Raw genomic sequence first — 19,373 nt, 5'->3', positions numbered from 1 at the left:
CAAGAGCACGGAATTGCTGATCAAGCTCTGTGACAATTTTGGCCTAAATTGAACTTCACGAGTTAAAAGCACATACTTGACCTAAATCGGACTTTACAATGAGTGAGGATGAGTATTTAAGTGAAAAACGGAATCAAAGAGAAGATACTCCGCTATGACAAACCATCAAAGCGTCAATACAGGACTAGGATTGAATCGTACTAAACCGGCTCCGACGCTCGTCGGATGTGGCAGGGCTTTTACGGACTACAAAGGGAAGCACAGCCGCGAGCTGCCCAGTGACACAAGCCTACCAGAAGAGGTAAATTACTACTATGCTCGCTTCGAGGCAAGCAACATTGAAGCATGCATGAGAGCACCAGCTGTTCCGGGCGACTGTGTGATCACCGATGTAAGACCTTTTAAGGTCAACATTCACAAAGCAACAGGGCCAGACGGATTACCAGGACGTGTACTCCGAGGTTGCGCTGACCAACTGGCAAATGTCTTCACTGACATTTTCAACCTATCCCTGACCGAGTCTGTAATAACAACATGTTTCAAGCAGACCACCATAGTCCTTGTGCCCAAGAACATCAAAGTAACCTGTCTAAATGACTACCGACCCGTAGCACTCACATCTGTAGCCATTAAGTGCTTTGAAAGGCTGGTCATGGCTCACATCAACACCATTATCCCAGAAACCCTAGACCCACTCCAATTTGCAAACCACTCCAACAGATCCACAGATGATGCCATCTCTATTGCACTCCACACTGCCCTTTCCCACCTGGAGAAAAGGAACACCTACGTGAGAATGCTATTCATTGACTACAGCTCAGCATTCAACACCATAGTGCCCTCAAAGCTCATCACTCATCACACAAACACCTCCCTCTGCAACTGGATCCTGGACTTCCTGACGGGCCGCCCCCAGGTGGTAAGGGTAGGTAACAACACATCTGCCATGCTGATCGTCAAAACACGGGGGCCCCTCAGGGGTGCGTGTTCAGTCCACTCCTGTACTCCCTGTTCACCCATGACTGCATAGCCAAGCACGACTCCAACACCATCATTAACTTTGATGATGACACAACAGTGGTAGGCCTGATCACCGAAAACGATGAGACAGCCTATAGGGAGGAGGTCAGAGACCTCTCCCTCAACGTGATTAAGACAAAGGAGATGATTGTGGAATACAGGAAATGTACGGCCGAGCACGCCCCCCATTCTCATCGACAGGGCTGTAGTGGAGCAGGTTGAGATCTTCAAGTTCCTTTGTGTCCACAACACCAACAAACTACCATGGTCCAAACACACCAAGACAGTTGTGAAGAGGGCACGACAATGCCTAATCCCCCTCAAGAGGAAGGCCCTAAAAATTGCCAAAGACTGCAGCCAGCCTAGTCATAGACTGTTCTCTCTGCTACCGCACGGCAAGAGGTACCGGAGCGCCAAGTCTAGGTCCAAAAGGCTCTTAACAACTTCTACCCCCAAGTCGTAAGACTCCTGAACAGCTAATCAAATGGCCACCAGGACTATTTGCATAGACCCCCCCTTCCCCACCACCCCATGTTTACACTGCTGCTACTCTCTGTTTATTATCTATGCATAGTCACTTTACCTGTACCTACATGTACATATTACCTCAATTACCTTGACTATCCTGTGCCCCCGCACATTAACTCTGATATTTTATTGGTGCTCTTTAATTATTTGTTATTTTCCTATTTTTATTTATTAACTCTTTTTATATATTTTTTTACTTCAGTTTGTTTTAGTAAATACTTTCTCAACACTTATTTTTCTTAAAACTGCATTGTTGGTTACGGGCTTTTAAGTAAGCCTTTCACTGTAAAGTCTACCTACACCTGTTGTATTTGGCGTATGTATTTTATTTGATATGTTCACAGTGTTTAAGTCGCTCACTGAGCCCAACTCCACGAGGTAGTAGAGGCCGCCATCACAGCCGAAACAGAGACGGCGGAGGTTCATCTCTCATGGCAGAACATTAGTTATTTCGACAAGAAACAACCCCATCACCTGGCAAAATGCAAACCTCTATCGATAGCTTGAAGGTTACTCTAGAGCAAAATAATCAACTGTTGACCCATATTGAAAAGAAAAATGAGGAACATGACGAAAAGCTAATACAACAAGACCAGGCTATTAACTACCTGATGGGCCCGGGAAAGGAATTGCAAAAGAAGGGAGACTTTTCACGTCGTAATAATTTTCAAATTTTGGGGGTCTAAACCAATGCAGAAAGGGGGAAGAATGTCTACATTTGTGGACAAGAAGGACACGGGAGTGAAGGACACACCTGCAGCCCAGGGTAGGCCCGGAGTGAAGGACACACCTGCAGCCCAGAGTAGGCCCGGAGTGAAGGACACACCTGCAGCCCAGAGTAGGCCCGGAGTGAAGGACACACCTGCAGCCCAGAGTAGGCCCGGAGTGAAGGACACACCTGCAGCCCAGAGTAGGCCCGGAGTGAAGGACACACAGAGGCTCAGCGCTATCATCGTGGCAATTACATATAGACTACCCAAGTGTAGGTTATTGAAAATATTTGCCTAAAAGGCTATGGGGCTATATTTCATAGTTTATAACGGAGTGCAGGGAATGCCTCATCCATGCGGGTTTGGTTATGGGCTCCTCCCCCTTTTTGTTTCATATTTATTTTTGCGTTCATGCTTCTCTTTAAACGATAGGTTGCTGAAGTGAAATTATCAAGTGATAAATATTACATCAGATATACTATAGGCCAAAATGTCACAGTTTCCACAATTGTCCCACTACTGGTCTAGTGAGGTACCCCCCTTTGTTTAAAGAACACCACACCACCAACCAGGAATGTGGCAGTTTTATGTGTTCTACTTTTAATTTCACTATTCGGGCTCCCTTCGTTCTAGTGGAGACACTTATTTTTGTGTTGATGTTCTTGTTGTTTCTGTGTGTGTTTTGTATTGACATGAAAAACAAAGGAGCATATCTGTCTGCAGTTATGGATACAAGGGAAAGGTCCATTCAAATCAAGGTCTGTAGTGTTTTATATTGACACTTTATACTGACAATGAAACCACTTAACGTTTTGATTTATTGCATGAAAGGTTTAAACCACGTTATTCATTGGGAAAAAATATTGAAACAGCTAAAAACAAATGGATTGTGACGTTGCCCCCCCTTCAGGAGACCGACCCACTTATCAGATGAGGAGCACAAAAAGCTTAATGGGAATGGGTAGGTCAGACTCCTCAAAATAAATGGTGTTTGTATACTGCTTAATAAGAGGTTGTCTTTTACATCGAAAAATAAGGTAACTGATTCAGAGGGTAGGTTTGTTACTATTTAATTACTATAATTTAGCATACCTTTTACTTTAGCTTACTTGTATGCACCAAACGATGATTCCCCACAATTTATGAATAGATGTTTCTTAGTGATTGCTGGGCATTCAAATACACATTGTGGAGGTGACTTTAATTGCATATTATCTACACATTTGGGCAAGTCACAACCAGGTGGTCCCATATTAAAAATATCTAGAGCAGTTCAATTTCCCTTTGAAGAACAGGGGTTTATTGATATTTTGAGGGAGTTAAAAACAGCAGCAAAATATTATACACTACCGTTCAAAAGTTTGGGGTCACTTAGAAATGTCCTTGTTTTTTTAAAGAAAAGCATTTTTTTTGTCCATTAAAATAACATCAAATTGATCAGAAATACAGTGTAGACATTGTTAATGTTGTAAATGAGTATTGTAGCTGGAAACGGAAGATTTTTGGGGGAATATCTACATAGGCGTACAGAGGCCCATCATCAGCAACCATCACTCCTGTGTTCCAATGGCATGTTGTGTTAGCTAATCCAAGTTTATAATTTTAAAAGGCTAATTGATAATTAGAAAACCCTTTTGCAATTATGTTAGCACATCTGAAAACTGTGTGAGATTTTCACGAGACTAGCATGGTGTAGCATGGCGAATGTCTTTCGTGCATGCCCCCACGCTCTTGATCTATTTCTAACCTCACTCTTTCAAAACTTCCTCTAGTGGGAGGCTCAGAATATGCCAGTGAAAACATTGTGACAGTAGCACACCCGTTCTCCATTCTGCTTCTAAACCTGCGCTGTAGGCCCGGAAAAGCCTACAGAGATCAATCCAATGTGGGTAGTGCTAAGTAGGAACATCCTGGATTCTCTCAGTTACAGGTCCCTTGATGGTAATCCAATCCATCAGATTAGACGTCGGGCCAAATGAAATCCAGAAGCGTCTTTAAGAATATTAAACTCAAAGTATGCTTCTCTGATAAGGGGCGTAAGACAGTGCAGATTCTAGGCCTTTTGTGCCAAGGAGATGACATAGCAAGTAGCAGTGCTGTCTTATCTAAGCTGTGATCATGTGTAAATGTCATAACTGAGGAGATGTAAATCTGGATGATAAACCATCCCACCAGAGCTGTTGATAACAGGGGGAGGGGCTACTGTCAGAAGAGGGAGCCCGCAGCAACAGGGCTCTAGTCCTAACAGGAACAGCCTGAGACTGCCTCAAACAAGACCGGCTGGGATACCTTCTGAAAACTGGAATTATATTCAATTGGATGGTACAATGAAACTAGCTTGATTGTGACACACTATTGAAAATGTGCACTCACATGAGAAAAACATTTAAATAATGTTTCAAAGTGAGACACTTTAAATCAAACATAATAACAGAGGCTGGTACATAATGTTCTTTCATCCCAGGCACTCAAACCATCAGTCAATGACTTCTTTTGTCCTTTGCAATACAAGGAAATGGAATGTTTTGCAATCATACCACCAGACTGAAGAATACATTTCAGTGCGTCAAAAGAAAGGATCACACGCTAGTGCTGAGTGATTAGTGCTTTTTGGGTTCGGTTCAGTTTGTTTGATTTTTCTATTTTTTATCCCGGTTTTCCCTTTCAAACATGAAATGCATTATGAAATAAGGACATACAAATGATTTTAGAGCTCCTCTCAGCCATCACATGCCTTCTTCCTGACAATGACAGCGGGTTGAATGCTGTAACAACACAGAATAATATGAATAACAGTTCATAAAGGTAGTGAATGCCCATTACCGCTTATCACTTATTAACCATAATGTATTCACATTACTTGACTTTAAGAAAATACTTCTGTTGTGTATATACATTCCTTTTTATTTGATACCTTTTTTATTTTTCATTCACTCTGTCACACCCTGACCATAGAGAGCCCTCAGGGTTCTCTATGGTGTTGTAGGTCAGGGTGTGACTAGGGGGGGGGGTGTTCTAGTTTTCCTATATCTATGTTTGTTTGGTTCCCAATTAGAGGCAGCTGATTGTCATTGTCTCTAATTGGGGATCATACTTAAGTTCTCCATTGTTCCCACCTGGGATGTGGGATATTGTTTTGTGTATGTGCATGTAGCACCACTGTTGTCACGGTTCGGTTATTCTTTTGTTTGGAAGTTTTGCTTTATTAAAAGATGTGGAACTTTAATCACGCTGCGCCTTGGTCCGTCTCTCATAACAGCCGTGACACCCTCATACTACCAACTGGGGTTATTTTGACCTATTTTTTTTATTATAGCCCAAAGGTTTATAAAAATCCTCACATTTTTCATGACTTTGTGAATCAACTTGTTCTTAATAAATCTAAATCACTGTTTAGTGTAGAGGTCGACCGATTAATCGGAATGGCCGATTAATTAGGGCCGATTTCAAATTTTTATTTTTTTTTACCTTTATTTAATCTTTATTTAACTAGGCAAGCCAGTTAAGAACACATTCTTATTTTAAATGACGGCCTAGGAACGGTGGGTTAACTGCCTCGTTCAGGGGCAGAACGACAGATTTTCACCTTGTCAGCTCGGGGGAACCAATCTTGCAACCTTACAGTTAACTAGTCCAACCCAATAACGACCTGCCTCTCTCTCGTTGCACTCCACAAGGAGACTGCCTGTTACGCAAATGCAGTAAGCCAAGGTAAGTTGCTAGCTAGCATTAAACTTATCTTATAAAAAAACAATCAATCATAATGACTAGTTAACTACACATGGTTGATGATATTACTAGATATTATCTAGCGTGTCCTGCGTTGCATATAATCTGACTGAGCATACAAGTGTCTAAGTATTTGACTGAGCGGTGGTAGGCAGAAGCATGCCCGTAAACATTCATTCAAACAGCACTCTCGTGCGTTTTGCCAGCAGCTCTTTGTTGTGCGTCAAGCATTGTGCTGTTTATGACTTCAAGCCCATCAACTCCCGAGATGAGGCTGGTGTAACCGAAGTGAAATGGCTGGCTAGTTAGCGCGCGCTACTCGCTCTGAGCCCTTGCTCTGCATGGGTAACGCTGCTTCGATGTGGTGGCTGTTGTCGTTGTGCTGCTGGTTCGAGCCCAGGGAGGAGCGAGGAGAGGGACGGAAGCTATACCGTTACACTGGCAATACTAAGGTGCCTATAAGAACATCCAATAGTCAACGGTTAATTAAATACAAATGGTATAGAGGGAAATAGTCCTATAATTCCTATAATAACTACAACCTAAAACTTCTTACCTGGGAATATTGAAGACTCATGTTAAAAGGAACCACCAGCTTTCATATGTTGTCATGTTCTGAGCAAGGAACTGAAACGTTAGCTTTCTTACATAGCACATATTGCACTTTTACTTTCTTCTCCAACACTTTGTTTTTGCATTATTTAAACCAAATTGAACATGTTTCATTATTTACTTGAGGCTAAATTGATTTTATTGATGTATTATATTAAGTTAAAATAAGTGTTCATTCAGTATTGTTGTAATTGTCATTATTACAAATAAATAAATACAAATCGCCCGATTAATCGGTATCGGCTTTTTTGGTCCTCCAATAATCGGTATCGGCGTTGAAAAATCATAATCGGTCTACCTCTAGTTTAGTGTATCTGTATCAATATGGGGGTCATTTTGACCCTAGCCAAAAACACCTAAATCCACCTATAGTCATTTGATAGATTGGATCTTTATTTGAATCTAGGTTTCTCTTGAGACTTAATAAAAAGTTATCCACACCACCAGAGGGTGGAGGGGGACCTGTTATCCATACCACCAGAGGGTGGAGGGGGACCTGTTATCCATACCACCAGAGGGTGGTTATTTTATTTGCCCCACAAGTTCTGAGCTCAGTTCCCAGTGATTTGAATTTTGGAAATCTGTTCCAAAGTATTCCCACTCGTAATAGAAAAATACTGTATATGTGATCATATAGAAAAGTACACAAGGTTTTTGTCCTGCAGCTGAATCGAGTTGATGGTCCCTGGCAGATGGCTTACATCGTTTTCATGCTCATCAAACCACTCGTGCCCTGTGGATGTGGGCATTGTCATCCTATGGGGGAAAAGCCATGGTAGCCAAAACAATGGCATACCCAGCATTTTATACATGACCCTAAGCATGATGTGATGTTAATTGCTTAAGCAGGAAGCACCTGCTTTCAATTCACTTTGTATCCCTCAAGTGTTGGCCTGCCCAGCAGAAACAAACGGAAGAGAGCTGAGCACAGGCAAAATCCTAGAGGAAAACCTGGTTCAGTCTGCTTTCCAACAGCTCGACAATAACCTAAAACACAAGGTCATATATACAATGGAGTTGCTTACTAAGACGACATTGAATGTTCCTGAGTGACCTAGTTACAGTTTTGACTTAAATTGTCTTAAATCTATGGCAAGAATTGAAAACGGCTGTCTAGCAATGATGAACAACCAACTTATAATAATGGGCAAACAATGTACAATTCAGGTGTGCAAAGCTCTTACAGATTTACATAGAAAGACTCACAGCTGTAATCGCTGCCAAAGGTGATTCTAACATGTACTGACTCAGGGGGTTGAATACTTATATAATCAAGAAATAAACTTAGCAAAAAAAGAAACTCTCACTGTCAACTGCGTTTATTTTCAGCAAACTTAACATGTGTAAATATTTATATGAACATAACAAAATTCAACAACTGAGACGTAAACTGAACAAGTTCCACAGACATGTGACTAACAGAAATGGAAGAATGTGTCCCTGAACAAAGGGAGGGTCAAAATAACAGTATCTGGTGTGGCCACCAGCTGCATTAAGTACTGTAGTGCATCTCCTCCTCATGGACTGCACCAGATTTGCCAGTTCCCGCACGTTTCTGGGGGGAATGGCCTAGCTCTCACCCTTCGATCCAACAGGTCCCAGACGTGCTCAATGGGATTGAGATCCGGGCTCTTCGCTGGCCAAGGCAGAACACTTACATTCCTGTCTCAATTCACGCACAGAACGAGCAGTATGGCTGGTGGCATTGTCATGGTGGAGGGTCATGTCAGGATGAGCATGCAAGAAGGGTACCACATGAGGGAGGAGGATGTCTTCCCTGTAACGCACAGCGTTGAGATTGCATGCAATGACAACAAGCTCAGTCTGATGATGCTGTGACACACCGCACCAGACAATGACGGACACTCCACCTCCAAATCGATCCTGCTCCAGAGTACAGACCTCGTAACGCTCATTCCTTCGACGCTAAAGGCGAATCTGGCCATCACCCCTGGAGAGACAAAACCGTGACTCGTCAGTGAAGAGCACTTTTTGCCAGTCCTGTCCGGTTCAGCGACTGTGGGTTTGTGCCCATAGGCGACGCTGTTGCCGGTAATGTATGGTGAAGTCCTGCCTTTCAACAGGCCTACAAGCCCTCAGTCCAGCCTCTCTCGGCCTATTGCGGGCAGTCTGAGAACTGATGGAGGAATTGTGCATTCCTGGTGTAACTCGGGCAGTTGTTGTTGCCATCTTGTACCTGTCTCGCTGGTGTGATGTTCGGATGTACCAATCCTGTGCTGGTGTTGTTACACGTGGTCTGCCACTGCGAGGACAATCAGCTGTCCATCCTGTCTCCCTGTAGCGCTGTCTTAGGCAGTGCGGACATTGCAATTTATTGCCCTGGCAGTCCTCATGCCTCCTTGCAGCATGCCTAAGGCACATTCACACAGATGAGCTAGGACCCTGGGCATGTTTCTATTGGTGTTTTTCAGAGTCAGTAGAAAGGCCTCTTTAGTGTCGTAAGTTTTCATTACTGTGACCTTAATTGCCTACCGTCTGTAAGATGTTAGTGTTTTAATGACCGTTCCACAGGTGCATGTTCATTAATTGTATATGGTTCATTGAACAAGCATGGGAAACAGTTTTTAAACCCTTTACAATGAAGATCTGTGAAGTTATATGGATTTTTACGAATTATCTTTGAAAGACAGGGTCCTGAAAAGGGGAAGTTTCTTTTTTTCTGAGTTTATTTGACATGTCATCTGTAATCCATGGCTCATATGGGCCCTGAAAGGAGACCTGTGGAACCAGTGGAGATAAAAAAAACAAAGCTCCTATTGCTGAGCTGTTATTCCCAGTGCCAGAGCTCTTACCTGCAGCTCCAGGCTAATTTCTGGAGGTAACAGCCCCTGCCAGGCTCTGTCAATGGACTGATTCACTCGGTAGGAGTGGGTGTAGCTTAAAAAATGTCCACATCAATTAAGGAAATGTAATGTGAATTAACGATCTACGCACGGGAGCCTTCGGTAGAGAGATTTTAACTAACTTCCAAACAAACAAATACTTAATCTAGGCCTGCATGTTCATATGGATATGATGATGAATGCAACTTCGTTACACTTACACAACCTGTAGCGTGTTACTTTCCTAATTTAGTGTGTAGCTGCAGTAGGTAAAGTTCACAGCTTCTATAAATGAGAGCCCGGAGGGTTGCAGTTCCAAGGTAACCCTATCTGTGGGGATCAGATATCATTATATATGGCCATTGGCCAGCAGATTTTCCTCTGATTGATAGAAAATAGAGGCCAATTACACAGGCAGCCAGGCAGCATTTTCCTCCTCCAGTCCCAGTGCCTAACACACCTTTCAACACCAACAGCCCCTTGGGTTAAACCAGCTGGTACATCTTCTGGCTATGCCATCAATACACCAGGGCCGTTACCACGGTGAAAACCATAAAATCCCACAGTCTTCAATCAGAGCAGTCCTCTGCAGCATCAGGCACCAGGCAGCCACACTGTGTGGAATGTCTAACTGCCTCGCAAATGTAAACAAATAAAGGGCCTAATTGGCAGTGGACGCTCCGAGGCCTGCTGGCAGGCACCCCAATCATCCAGCATGGCCGTGCTTATGCTGGAGTGTGTACACACAGACACACGCACGCTACTGTGCAAACACACATCTTCTGTGGGTCAAGGTAACATTCACTTCAAGTCTTTTCTTCTTATTGGTGTCTTTAAGTAGTGGTTTCTTTGCAGAAATTCGACCATGAAGGCCCGACTCACGCAGTCTCCAATGAAAAGTGGATGTTGAGATGTGTCTGTTACTTGAACTGTGTGAAGTGCAATCTGAGGTGCAGTTAATTGCCGATTTATGAGGCTGGTAACTGTAATGAACAGCAGAGGTAACTCTGGGTCTTCCTTTCCTGTGGTGGTCCTCATGAGAGACAGTTTCATCATAGCGCTTGATGGTTTTTGCGAATGCACTTTCAAAGTTCTAGAAAAACTTTCAAAGTTCTAGACATGTTCTGGATTGCTGACCATGTCTTAAAGTAATGATGGACTGTCATTTCTCTTTGCTTATTTAAACTGTTCTTGCCATAATATGGACTTGGTCTTTTACCAAATAGGACTATTTTCTGTATACCACCTGTACCTTGTCACAACACAAGTTGGCTTAAACGCATTAACTTCTTGAGTGTAGGGGGCAGTATTTTCATTTGAAACTGGGTACCCAAATTTCTCAGGCTCAGAAACTAGAATATGCATATAATTGTCAGATTAAGATAGAAAACACTCTAAAGTTTCCAAAACGGTCAAAATATTGTCTGTGAGTATAACAGAACTGATATTGCAGGCGAAAACCTGAGGAAAATCCAACAAGGAAGTGCTGTTTTTCCTGAAAGCTCTCTGTTCCATTGGATGCCTTGCCTACATTTAAAGGGATATCAACCAGATTCCTTTTCCTATGGCTTCCTCAAGCTGTGAACAGTCTTTAGACATAGTTTCGGGCTTTTATTTTGAAAAATGAGCGAGAAAGAACCCATCGCGTCAGTGGATGGCTGGGTGCCAGCAGCAGTTTTTCATGCGCAACGGCCCTTTTCTCTCTCTCGCCTATGGAAGAAGCTATATTCCGGTTGACATATTATCGATTATATATTGTAAAATCAACCTGATGATTGATTATAAAAAACATTTTACATCTTTCTATGCACTTTACAGATACTATCTGCGATGTTGTGACCGCTCGAGCCTGTGGATTTCTGAACATAACGCACCAAACAAATGGAGGTATTTTGGATCTAAAAATAATCTGTGCAAACATCCGAAGATCATCAAAGGTAAGCGATTCAATTTATTGCTTTTCTGACTTTCGTGACCAATCTACTTGGCTGCTAGCTGTTTGTAATATTTTGTCTACCGAGAGAGGTGTTCTTACATAAACACTTGTTATGCTTTCGCCGAAAAGCTTTATTGAAATCTGACACGCCAGGTGGATTAACAAGATAAGCTGTGTTTTGCTATATTGCACTTGTGATTTCATGAAAATTAAATATTTTTAGTAATTTAATTTGAATTTGGCGCGCTGCAATTCAGAGGATGTTGATGAAAATGATCCCGCTAACGGGATGGTGCGTCAAGAAGTTAAGGGAAGAAATTCCACAAATTAACTTTTAACAAGGCACACCTGTTAATTTAAATGCATTCCAGGTGACTACTTCATGAAGCTGGTTGAGAGAATGCCAAGAGTGTGCAAAGCTGTCATCAAGGCAAAGGGTGGCTACTTTGAAGAATCTGGGCTGGTTTTGACACCTTCACACTCATACATTAGGGAGGAGAGGAATCTCCCTCCTGCTCTTCAGTATCAACCAAAGTAATGCCTTTGTCCCCCAGAAGCCTTTTGCCGCCAAAACTATAACACCCAAAAAGTGAATACTGGAAAAATATTTCTAAGATGGGAATGTTAGAAATGGTCAGTGGGGATCTAAAGAATAATCATACCATATTGCTTGTCATTTTGTGATGTTATTAAAAAATGTATGAACCAAATACTGTAACTTAGGAAGGAAACCCCCTTTGGCTGTCATCCAATACATTGTAAATACAATATGTAGAACAATGAAACTATCTTTGTTAAGATAAGAATGTGATTTTGGTTTTCAAATGAGAATGGTTTTTCATGTCCTTTGCACATTAACCTCTCTGCGCACGGAACCCGCTAGCGGGCTGAAATTCCACAACATACGGTGATCGCTACATAAATAGTCATATTAAATATTCATGAAAATACAAGTGTCTCACATGTATCGAAAGCCTATAATCTTGCTTTTAAAAAATGATTTATTTCGAAAGGATACGATGCGATTATCTGAGCATAGAACCCCATAAAAAAAATAACTATTTTAAACAGCACAGACGTAACATAATCACAAACTGCATTAAAATAAATAGTTTACCTTTGACGATCTTCATCTGTTTGCAATTCCAATGCTCATTGTTACACAATGAATGATCTTTTGTTTGATAAAATCCGTTTTTATAGCCTAACACGAAACATTTTGTGAACCGTGTGTGTCGTGAATTCCGTCTTATTCCATTTTCGGCGACACATTCCAGGTAAATAACCCACACAGAACGTGACTTTTCCAGTCATGTTTGGTTTCACTGCAATCAACTGGTTTGTTTGTAACACAATCAAACGTGATGGGCCATTTCGCGGGACTGTTTCAGTATTGACTGAAAGAAACCGATTTGAAGACAACAAGTCATGACATCATTGTGCAACAATGATTTGCCCGCTGTTTCGTTGATTGACTGTCTTTTAACCCAATGACCACTGATCGTCTTGAAATCTATCTGGGTAGATAGCCAATGAGCTGAGCTAAATGGCAATACGCCATTGTTTATGTGTTTGTTGCAAGACCAACCCATGTAGTAAGCTTCAGCATAAAGTGAGTCATTCGCTATTGAAGTTTCATACCGGAAGAAGCTACGCATATTACGCACTGCAGTGTTTGGTGAATGCGCAGATTCAGCTGTTTATATATCAATCATTATGGCGACTAAGTCAGGGAAAGCTAAATCTAAGTCTAGATATACAGATGTACACACTATTTTAGAATAAATTGATTGGGAAGGTGAGACAGAGATTGTTGAAGGACGCTTCATTTAGCGATTGTGGAGGAATATTTTTTGAACGGGAGAGGACATCGTTTTGGACTGGTAAGTTCTTATCATGCTAATGCCCTTGCTTGAAATGAATAATATAAAATATTATTTGTGATTTTTTTAAAATTTAGAAGCAATATATAAACATGCAATGTCATGAAATGTGAGATGCGTGTGTCTGCCGCCCCACCCCAACCCACAATAGCCTATTTGAGGCTGTTGAGGAGAGGGCAGGACCACATCAATGGCCAAAGTGAAATGGAGACAGTAGATACAGCTAGTCTGTTGTAATATAATAAAGACAGTAGATCTAGCTGGTCTGTCATAATATAATAGAGACAGTAGATCTAACTGAAATGTCATAATATAAAAGAGACAGTAGATCTAGCAGGTAATAATAATATAATAATATATTCAACCTAATATATTCAACTTTCAACCTTCAACTCTCTATATATATCTGTTTATTATACCTGTTGATACAGGGCTCATATGTGAAACTATTCTAACTGAACATTTTCTTTCACAGTGACACTGACTCCGAATGGGAGTCTTATCCGGTGTCCTGTGTGAATTTAGGTATGCTCTCTCTAATTCTCTCTTTCTCTCTCTCGGAGGACCTGAGCCCTAGGACCATGCGTCAGGACTACCTGGCATGATGACTCCTTGCTGTCCCCAGTCCACCTGGCCTTGCCGCTGTTCCAGTTTCAACTGTTCTGCCTTCGGCTATGGAACCCTAAACTGTTCATTTTTACTCTTGAGGTGCTGTCCTGTTGCACCCTCTACAACCACTGTGATCTCCACCCGGCACAGCCAGAAGAGGAATGGCCACCCCTCATAGCCTGGTTCCTCTCTAGGATTCTTCCTAGGTTTTTGCCTTTCTAGGGAGTTTTTCCTAGCCATCGTGCTTCTACACCTGCATTGCTTGCTGTTTGGGGTTTTAGGCTGGGGCGATATTAATAGATTTGATATGATAGAGGACTGAGGGTCTTCCAAATATTGAAAGTGTGTAAATAGTTATCCATGTTATTTTGTAAATGTATATATATTATTTTTTCGACGGGGGGGGGGGGGGGGGGGTTAGAATACCATTTTGATATTTTGTATATAGTTATTTGTTTCAAAATGTATACCTTCACCAATTTGGCCACTTGGGTACATTTGGGCTACTTGTGTGGGACACCTGGGTGACTTCATGATAAATGTCATGTAGCACACTCATTTTGGAAGTTATCATTCTGAAACTTTACACAAGTACTGTTGCCCTCTTATATTTTTCACTGAAATTTTCCCCATCATCCTATCTGCATGTTTGTTTTATCTTGTTCATTTTAAAGATGATGATACAAAAATAAAAAACATGTTTTTTTTCATTGTTTTATCTAAACCAGATCTATTGTGTGTTATTCTCCTACATTCAATTCACATTTCCACAAACTTCAGAGTGTGTTCTTTCAAATGGTACCAAGAATATGCATATCCTTGGTTCTGTGCCTGAGCTACAGGCTGTTAGATTTGGGTATGTCTTCAGGCGGAAATTGCACAAAGTAGGGGGGGAGCTGCTAGAGGTTTTAAGTAGCCACGCCCCGAATGAGGTCAGAAGAGCGGGTCGGTGTGGTGGAACTGTCCTTTCTGACCAGAGTGCTTAAAAGGACTCGCTAAGAATTAACATACCATACCAGAAGACGTGAGACCGTGGTCCACATGTTGAAATGGTTGGAAACTCTGAAACTCTCAACACTAGATGAGAGGATAACCTCACCTACCAGACCAAAACATTGTCGGGTTGCTACTGTCGTGTAAAGTGGTCGGAAGGCTGAATAATTATTTTAGACCAGAAAACGTGTAGCTGTGTCTACACGGCTGAAAATGGTGAGAACTTTGAATCTCCACACGAGGTGAAGAAGATAAAGACTAGATCTTAACATTGCCAGTCTGCAGCTGGGCATGGAAAAGTGGTCTTCGAACTTTGACTAAAGACACAAGGTGGGAAGGAGAAAATCCCATCTCAGACAATCACAGAGTGTCTGTCCTATTTGAACACTCCACTACAAGACCAAGACAAATAAGAAGAAGGGCATTGTGACCTCTGGTGGACAATCAGAGCCTGACACCGAAGCGGAACACTAAAACTTCCCCATCGAAGGATTGATTGGTTTCAACAGAGAGACAACAAACAAAGACATCTACAAGTAAATGCATTCATGATCTCTTACCTAAACGGGTGGTGGTTCGTGTGCAGAGTAAATTATTACTTTGAGGGTAGCTTCCAAATGTATCAACGATAAGTTTGACTCTCATTGTCTCTCCCTATCTACCCCTCCCTCTTGTGGTAACCAAGCAGTCATGCTGTTGTTAGTCCACTAGGCACTTTACTCATGTGTTAAGTGTTTATGTTATTCTGTGTTATTATTTAGTTAGCTAGTAAATAAATAAATAATAAAGCTGGGGTTCTTGCTGATCCAAGGAGTATGCGATGTTCAGAATGAGACTGATATGAGGTAATGATTAATAAGTGACTGTTATTGATTATAACTTATATATCTTCTAGAATTTCATTCGGGAGATGGTAACTTGTTAAACAACTTCTACCGTGGGACTAGTTCTCCCTCTCTCTAACACACACATGCTCATATTCACCCACACACACACGCATGGGTGACACAGACATACGGGTGACACACACGCACGTGTGACTAGGGCTGTGACAGTCATGGAATGTTGGATAATGGTAATTTTCCAGCCAAATGACCGCGGTCATTGTAATAACCATTTTAATAGCAATAGACGCATGTGCTGCCATTACGGTTACACAATTCCAGGAACTTTCAATAAATTACCTGGTTTTCCCTAAATCCCGGATTGACTGTTTATTCCCTCCTGATTAAGTGAATCCCCCAACCGGGATTTCGGGAAAACCAGGGAATTTATTGCAAATTCCCAGAAATAGCTGCCATGAAAATTAAATTAATAGAACGATCATCCCCATTCAAGTCAATTATGGCATAATGGGTGGACAAGGCAGGCATTACGAGTATACCCATAGCATCACAATACCATGAACCATCACATCCTCCTTTTCACGCTCTCGAGGCTGGGCGTCTCAGGCTCTGCACACTCTTGGATTGCATCCTACCTGGCAGGCCACTCCTACCAGGTGACGTGGAGAGGATCTGTGTCTGCACTACGTCACTACTGGTGTCCCCCAGAGCTCAGTTCTAGGCTCCGTCATATCCTCACACGGTCTCTCCTATCATTGCTATGGGGATGACACTCAACTACTTTTCTTCTTCCCCCCTTCTGACACCCAGATGGTAACACGTATCTCTGCGTGCCTGGCAGATATCTCAGCTTGGATGTCGGCCTACCGCCTAAAGCTCAACCTTGACAAGATGGAGCTGCCCTTCCTCCTAGGGAAGTCCGCTCAAAGACCTGTCCATCACGGTTGACAACTCCACGGTGTCCCCCTCCCAGAGTGCCAAAAACCTTGCTGTGACCCTGGAAAACACCTGTCGTTCTCTGCAAACATCAAAGCCGTGACTCACTCCTGCAAATTCATGCTCTACAACATCCGTAGATTACAACCCTACCTCACACAGGAAGCAGCACAGGTCCTAATCCAGGCACTGGTCATCTCCTCTCTGGACTACTGCAATTCGCTGTGGGCTCCCCACTTGTGCCATCAAACCCCTGCAACCTACGGAGCAGCAAGATGAACTACACCTCCCTACCGTCAGGCTGTGTTCAAACCCTATACCCCAACCAAAGTACTCAGTTTTTACCACCTCTGGTCTCTTGGCCCTCCCACCCCTACAGGAGGGCGGCTCCAGCTCAGCCCAGTCAAAGCTCTTCTCTTCCCACTGAAGCTAGGACAGCAGAGTCCCTGCCCATCTTCCGAAAACCCCTGAAACACTACCTTTTCAAAGAGTATTTTAAATAATCCCACAGCACCCGCCTTCGCACCCCCACCCACAAAACAACCTTTCTTTCCATGAACTAACACTCAAACCTTTCCCCCCTACTAGCACAGACTTTACTGACAATTACTTTATTGAGGAAAAACGTACTTCCTATGACTGAGATTTGTGGCTGTACCACCTAGCTATCTTAAGATGAATGCAGTAACCTTAAGTCACTCTGGATAAGAGCGTCTGTGAAACGACTAAAATGTCAAATGTACCATGCAGCCATTGTGAATGTACTCATGAGTTTACCATTGAAATGGCCAGGGTTAGAGGTTCTAAGCCTGTTCTATTCATTCTATTTCCATGTGTGCTGCTGCTGCATTGTAGTTATTCAGTCAGCTGTTCGTTCGACAAATGTTATATACGGTGCCTTCGGAAAGTATTTAGATCCCTTCCCTTTCTCCAAGTTTTGTTACATTACAGCCTTTTTCTAAAATGGATTACATTTGGAAAAAATCCTCAGCAATCTACACACACCCCATAATGACAAAGCGAAAACAGGTTTTTAGACACAAAATACAACAACCCAGAAATACCTTATTTACATAAGTATTCAGACCCTTTGCTATGAGACACGAAATTGAGCTCAGGTGCATCCTGTTTCCATTGATCATCCTTGAGATGTTTCTACAACTTGCTTGGAGTACACCTGTGGTAAATTCGAGACAGCATTGTGTCGAGGCACAGATCTGGGGAAGGGTACCACAACATGTCTGCAGCATTGAAGGTCCCCAAGAACACAGTGGCCTCCATCATTCTTAAATCGATGAAGTTTGGAACCACCAAGATTCTGCCCACCCGGCCAAACTGAGTAATCGGGGGAGAAGGGCCTTGGTCAGGGAGGTGACCAAGAACCCGATGGTCAATCTGTCAGAGCTCTAGAGTTCCTCTGTCGAGATGGGAGAACCTTCCAAAAGGTCAACCATCTCTGCAGCACTCCACCAATCAGGCGGAAGCCACTCCTCAGTAAAAGGACACATGACTGCCCGCTTGGAGTTTGCCAAAAGGCACCTAAAGAATCTCAGACCATGAGAAACAAGATTCTCTGGTCTGATGAAACCAAGATTTAACTCTTGGGTCTGAATGCCAAGTGTCATGTCTGGAAGGAACCTGGCACCATTCCTAGTGTGAAGCATGGTGGTGGCAGCATCATGCTGTGAGGATGTTTTTCAGAGGCAGACACTGGAGACTAGTCAGGATCGAGGCAAAGATGAATGGAGAAAAGTACAAAGAGATCCTTGTTAAAAAACCTGCTCAAGAGCGCTCCGGTCCTCAGACTGGCGGTGAAGGTTCACCTTCCAACAGGACAACAACCGGTAGCCTACAGCCAAGACAAAGCAGGAGTGCCTTCGGGACAAGTCTCTGAATGTCCTTGCGTGGCCCGGACTTGAACCCGATCGAACATCTCTGGAGAGACCTGAAAATAGCTGTGCAGAAACGTGCCCCATCCAACCTGACAGAGCTTGAGAGGCTCTGCACAGAAGAAAGGGAGAAATTCCCCAAATGCAGGTGTGCCAAACTTGTGCCGTCATACCCAAGAAGACTCGATGCTGTAATCACTGCAAAAGGTGCTTCAACAAAGTACTGACTGAGTAAAGGGTCAGAATACTTATGTAAATGTGATATTTCAGTTTGCAAAAATTTCTATAAACCTGTTTTTGCTTTGTCATTATAGGGTATTATGTGTAGATTGATGAGGGGAAAAAACAATTTTAGAGGCTGTAACCTGACAAAATGTGGAAAAAGTCAAAGGGTCTGAATACTTTCCGAAGGCACTGTGCATGTATTTTTAACTAAGGTTATTTTATTTTCATGACGGCCTTCATCCATAAGCGTTGGTTATACAGTAACCGTTCCAGCACTGTGCTCGCACAGTATATCGTTTTGATTCAACAACACTGTGAGGAACCGCTAGCCTTTACCTTCCACTGAGGATTTTGAAAGCTTAAGCCTGGACGGAAACTTCACTGAGGTGCCTGGTCTTAACAGAGAAGTATTTATACAGCAAAAACATCGCACAGCCTCCCCTCTAGGAATCAAAGTGGTTTACCACTACATTAATGTCATATCGTTAAACAGAATGAACATCTAGGTAGACTTTAATAGACAAGTACGATCACATGACTGCATTTACAAAAACTTAAACCAGACTGTCTCATTTAGAATTTTCATCTAGAATTGCTTGCCAAAATAATATATCT

At 42.5% G+C, this 19,373-nt stretch overlaps 1 protein-coding gene across 7 annotated transcripts in view; it reads right to left on the bottom strand.

The window, feature by feature from the left end:
- The window catches only part of LOC139415074 (TGF-beta-activated kinase 1 and MAP3K7-binding protein 2-like), a 70,336-nt gene that overhangs the window by 16,589 nt on the left and 34,374 nt on the right, over positions 1–19,373 (bottom strand). The gene's annotated exons all lie outside the window — the stretch shown is intronic.

The sequence above is a fragment of the Oncorhynchus clarkii genome, chromosome 8, assembly GCF_045791955.1.
Source record: "Oncorhynchus clarkii lewisi isolate Uvic-CL-2024 chromosome 8, UVic_Ocla_1.0, whole genome shotgun sequence".
NCBI lineage: Eukaryota > Metazoa > Chordata > Actinopteri > Salmoniformes > Salmonidae > Oncorhynchus > Oncorhynchus clarkii.
Note: the sequence above shows the minus strand (reverse complement) of the source record. Positions and strands in the feature narration are given on the sequence as shown.